The sequence below is a fragment of the Gopherus evgoodei genome, chromosome 7 (genome assembly GCF_007399415.2).
Source record: "Gopherus evgoodei ecotype Sinaloan lineage chromosome 7, rGopEvg1_v1.p, whole genome shotgun sequence".
Lineage (NCBI taxonomy): Eukaryota > Metazoa > Chordata > Testudines > Testudinidae > Gopherus > Gopherus evgoodei.
In genome coordinates this window covers 56009593-56015381 of record NC_044328.1, presented here as the reverse complement: position 1 = coordinate 56015381, position 5789 = coordinate 56009593, and positions in this window count along the sequence as shown.

The following is a 5789-nucleotide window of genomic DNA, read 5'->3' as shown; positions in this document are numbered from 1 at the left end:
CACTGGTCTCATTTATCCTTTCCAATAATGTTTATACTGTAGTACATTATTTAGGCCTGGTCTACACTACGCATTTAAACTGATTTTAGCAGCGTTAAACCGATTTAATGCTGTACCTGTCCACACAATGAGGCCCTTTATATTGATATAAAGAGCTCTTTAAATCAGTTTCTGTACTTCTCCCCAATGAGAGGAGTAGCGCTAAAATTAGTATTACCATATCGGATTAGGGTTAGTGTGGCCGCAAATTGACGGTATTGGCCTCCGGGCAGTATCCCACAGTGCTCCACTGTGACCGCTCTGGACAGCAATCTGAACTTGGATACAGTGGCCAGGTAGACAAGAAAAGCCCTGCGAACTTTTGAATTTCATTTCCTGTTTGTCCAGCGTGGAGCTCTGATCAGCACAGGTGGTGGTGCAGTCCCAAATCCAAAAAGAGCTCCAGCATGGACCATACGGGAGATACTGGATCTGATCGCTGTATGGAGAGACAAATCTGTTCTATCAGAGCTCTGTTACAGAAGACGAAATGCCAAAGCATTTGAGAAAAATCTCCAGGCTATTATACAGAGTCCACAGCACAGTGCTGCATGACATTTTGTAACAGAAAGCCAAAGAATCAAATGGACGCTCATGGAGGGAGAGAGGGGTTACCGATGACTCCAGCTATCCCGCAGTCCCCGAAAATCATTTGTGTTCTTGGCTGAGCTCCCAATGCCTGTAGGGTCAAACACATTGTCCAGGGTGGTTCAGGGTCTATTTTGTCAATTTACCACCCCTCCCCCTCCATGATAGAAAAGGGGGGGAAATCGTTGCTTGACTTTTTTTATGTCACCCTGTGTATACTGCATGCTGCTGGTAGACACAGTGCTGCAGCAGTGAACAGTAGCATCCTCTCTCCTCCCCTCCCCAGTGGCAGATGGTACAGTGCAGTAGGACTGATAGCCATCCTAGTCATGAGCCCATGAGTGCTCCTGGCTGGCCTCAGGTGAGGCTGGCCAGGGGCGCCTGGGTAAAAATAGGAATGATTCCCAGTAGATGGTACAGAACAGCTGGTAACTGTCCTCATAGCAACTGGGGGCTGAGCTCCATCAGCCCCCTCCCTTTCATGTATAAAGAAAAGGATTCTGTCCTGCCTGGACTATCATAGCAGCTGGAGGCTGCCTCCCCCTCATTTTATCTCAGTAACAAGTCAGTGTTTCTTATTCCTGCATTCTTTATTACTTCATCACACAAATGGGGGAACACTGCCATGGTAGCCCAGAAAGGTTTGGGGAGGAGGGAAGCAACGGGTGGGGTTGTGGCAGGGACACTCCCTAGAATAGCATACAGCTCATCATTTCTGTGGGATCTGACACAGAGCGGCTGTGCTCTCTGATACACTGGTTCTCTAGTACACTTGCCCCATATTCTAGGCAGGACTGACTCTATTTTTAGATACCATAAAGGAGGGATTGACTTGAGGAGTCATTCCCATTTTTGTCTTTGTGCCCCAGCCGACCTCAGCCAGGGGCACCCATGACAGCAGCAGACAGTACAGAACAACAGATAACCCGTCATCTCTTTGCCTATTTACAATGGCGTAGCAGATGGTACAGAACAAATCGTTGCTGTCATGCAAAGGCAAATGAATGCTGCTCTGTAGCGCTGCAGTATCGCCTCTGTCAGCGGCATCCAGTACACATACGGTGACAGTAAAAAAAAAAGCTGAATGGGCTCCATGGTTGCCGTGCCATGGCATCTGCCAGGGCAATCCAGGGAAAAAGGGCGCAAAATGATTTTCTGCCGTTGCTTTCCCGGAGGAAGGAATGACTGACGACATTTACCCAGAACCACCCGCGGACAATGATTTTTGCCCCATCAGGCACTGGGATCTCAACCCACAATTCCAAGGGGCGGAGGAGACTGCGGGAACTATGGGATAGCTACGGAATAGCTACCCACAGTGCAACGCTTCAGAAATTGATGCTAGCCTCGGACCATGGATGCACACCACCGAATTAATGTGCTTAGTGTGGCCACATGCACTTGACTTTATACAATCTGTTTTACAAAACCAGTTTATGTAAAATCGGAATAATCCCATAGTGTAGACATACAGTTCAGTAAGGGAGCTAAGGGTAACTTCATCTTCCCCTTCCCCCTCCCCCCATTCCTCTTATTAGAAAATTAAATGAACAGTACCTACTCCTTGTTTGGAGCGTCTGCATAATTGTTTGCCGTGGAGTCCACAATGCTGTTTTTTCCATCAGTTAGATGCATTTTCTTCTCAAATAACTATAGACAAGGACAAAACTCTGTAGAATAAATGCTAGAATCTTCAACTCATGATGTAAAGAAGTAGTTCCACGGGGTGAGAAAAAACATGGTGTAACTTTTGGTATACTAAATTTGAGAAGTGCTAGGCAACCTTTAACTAAACAGCACTATCAGCTTCACTTATAATAAGGAACTATGCCCAACTGTCTCTGGTACTCCACATGACTGTGTTTGGGGGGAGAGCAGTGGCTTGTCAGGAAGAATTTTGTTAAATTCCTTTGCCTCAGTAGATTACATTGCAAAATCTTTTACAGTAGGTACCACTTTTAGAGCATGCCTACATTTATCTCTGGAGCGATTGATCCAGCCGGGGTCGGTTTATCATGTCTAGTGAAAATGCAATAAATCGACCACCGACTGCTCTCCTGTCGACTCTGGTACTCCACCAGAGCGAGAAGCATAGACAGAGTTGACGGGGGAGCATCAGCAGTCGACCTACCACAGTGACGACACCGTGGTAAGTAGATCTAAGTACATCGACTTCATGTAGATCGATTATCTCCCGCCACCTCCTGTCCCAGTGTAGACCAGGCCTTAGTAAGTTTTGCTACATGTGTGTACTTAATCCACAGAGCAGCTATATGTAATGGTATCTTTATGGGACAGATCTAATAGCTTTTCTGTTGACTTCAATGGGCTTTGGACTAGGTCCTCATTGAGGAAACGAATAGATTTCAGATCATGCTGTCACAGGTGAAGATTCAGTAGTCTACTTAGTGAGTCTTTCTTTGTTAATATCAAATATAGTTATATAAATCATAACTTTTTTATTATATTCCGTTGAATCAATATAGCTATGTGCAGGTGTATTCAGTTGGCTTTTATATTGCTCTAGAACTATCCTTTTTTCTATTAGGAAATATTTTATTTAAACTAAAGATATGTTTGTTACAACCCGAGGAGGGAATTAAAACAGACTGGGAGTAATTTTAACTGTTCTAGTGAACTCTGGAGCACTGACATCAAAGGAAGTAACTAAGATAGCAAAAACCAAGAGGAAAGATAAATGGCTGTCCAATCCCAAGACAGTTATAGGCAAGGCTTGTAAAAATCTCACTGGTGTAACGATGATTTTTGTGGAAAACTGTTGGACCTAATGACAGCCAATATCACTTCCTTATTGTACAAAGTTAAACACAAGGGGAAGCAACCTCTTTGGCTTAGTTTGAAGTTACAGAGGCTTTGTACGTAGTTCTTAGCCTGTACATAGAGAGAGAGAATATGGCAGCATCCACTTCTTCAGCCTTAATTTGGATGGGGAGGGAGATATTTACTGCCCCCCTCCCATCCTCACCACCACTGGAAGAGATGTTCTTCTTCGAGTGCTTGCTCATATCCATTCCAGTTAGGTGTGCGCGCGCTGCGTGCACGTTGGTCGGAGACTTTTACCCTAGCAACACTCGGAGGGCCAGCAGGCCCCCCCTGGAGTGGCGCCTTCATGGTGCTCGATATATACCCCTGCCGGCCCATCCGCTCCTCAGTTCCTTCTTACCGCCCGTGTCGGTCGTTGGAACAGTGGAGCGCAGCTTAGCTGATCTCCACCTCCCTAGCGATTCGCTCGTTTCTATTGTAATTGTGTATATAGTTCGATTTCTTCAAGTATAGTTAGTGTTTTAGTTATTAGTTCTGTGGTAGTTAAGAGTGATCGGGGGTTAGCCCCTTCCCCTCGCCCGGTACCGGGGCCCATGCCTGGTTCACCGGGCTTCAAACCATGCTCGGCCTGTCATAGGCCGATGCCCACAGGAGACCCTCACGACTCCTGTCTTAAGTGCTTGAGTGAATCCCATCTTACGGACAAGTGCCGTATCTGTAAGGCGTTCAAGCCCTGGACTAAAAAAGAGCGGGACATTCTCCTAAAACAACTTCTGATGGAGGCAGCGTTGACTCCCCAGTCTTCGGCACTGCTAGTGGCACTGGGAACAAGTGCGTCTTCGGCACCGGAGCGCACGCCAACAGTGAAGGCTCCTCGACATCAACCATCACCTGCCCAAGCTCCTACCCGGCACCATTCGCTCTCACCACGGAGCAAGAAGCACAAGCGTCCTGCGGCTGCTATATCTACACCGCAGTCTGAGTGCCTAGCCAAGTCGGACCGCCTGGCACCATCAACTGCCGCGGCACCGACATCCTCCACACCATTGATTCCAGCCTCGCAAGAGCCTTCGAGTCCGGTGCTTACCAGCTCCCCGGCACGCGCCGTGGTTGAGCTTATCGTGCCCTCCACTCCGAAGACGTTCTCCACGGCACGGGACTTGATTGCCTTGACAGAGCCTGAGCTGCCTCAACCCCCGGCGCCACCGGTGCGGGTTCTTCAGTCAATAGGCAAGCCGGCCCTCATGAGATCTCCGCCCGGTACCACAGAACGCCGCCGGTCCCGATCCAGGTCCCACAGGCACTCCCGCAGCCGCTCACAGTCCCAGTACCGTTCCCCATCGAGGTACCGGTTGTACTCGCGGCACTGTTCGAGGTCCCGGTCGCCATCCAGATACTATCGGCACCGCTCCAGATCTCGGCACCACTTGCGGCACCGTGCCTCTCGCAGCCGATCTCAGCACAGCGATTCCAGGCACCAGTCGACCTCCCAGCACCGCGCTGGTCGCAGGTCCCGGTCCCACTCCCGGCACCATCATGACTCTCGGTACTGTTCTCCAGCACCGCGTAGGGACAGTTCAAGTGGACACAGAGACCCACATCAAATGGTCTCCGCCTCCCCATGGCCGTCTCGTCATCCGTCAATTTCCTCTCCGCATCATACGGGGATTCGGATAACCACCAGGGACCTCATCAGTGGCCCTTTTGGACACCTTGGGCCTACCACCAAACCGAAGGTGATCCGCATATACCATCGCGCTCCGGCCCTTCTGAACATCGGGCGCCAGAGACCACAGTGAGCAGACCTCCCCTGGCGGGTATGGAGGAATCTCCAGCCCACATACCAGACCCACAAAATCCACCGCCTCAGGACATCCCCCAAGACCAGGAGTCGATCCAAGACCCGCTACTAGGATGATCCGAGGAATGGAAAACCTGTCATATGAAAGGAGACTCAAAGAGCTTGGCTTGTTTAGTCTAGCCAAAAGAAGGCTGAGGGGGGGATATGCTTGCTCTTTATAAATATATCAGAGGGATTAATATTAGGGAAGGAGAGGAATGATTTAAGCTTAGTACCAATGTAGATACAAGAACAAATGGGTATAAACTGGACACTAGGAAGTTTAGACTTGAAATTAAACGAAGGTTTCTAACCATTAGAGGAGTGAAGTTCTGGAACAGCCTTCCAAGGGGAGTAGTGGGGGCAAAAGACATATCTGGCTTTAAGACTAAGCTTGATAAGTTTATGGAAGGGATGGTATGATGGGATAGCCTAATTTTGGCAATTGATCTTTGATTATCAGCAGATAACTATGCCCAGTGGTCGGTGATGGGATGTTGGATGGGATGGGATCTGAGTTACTGCAGAGAATTCTTTT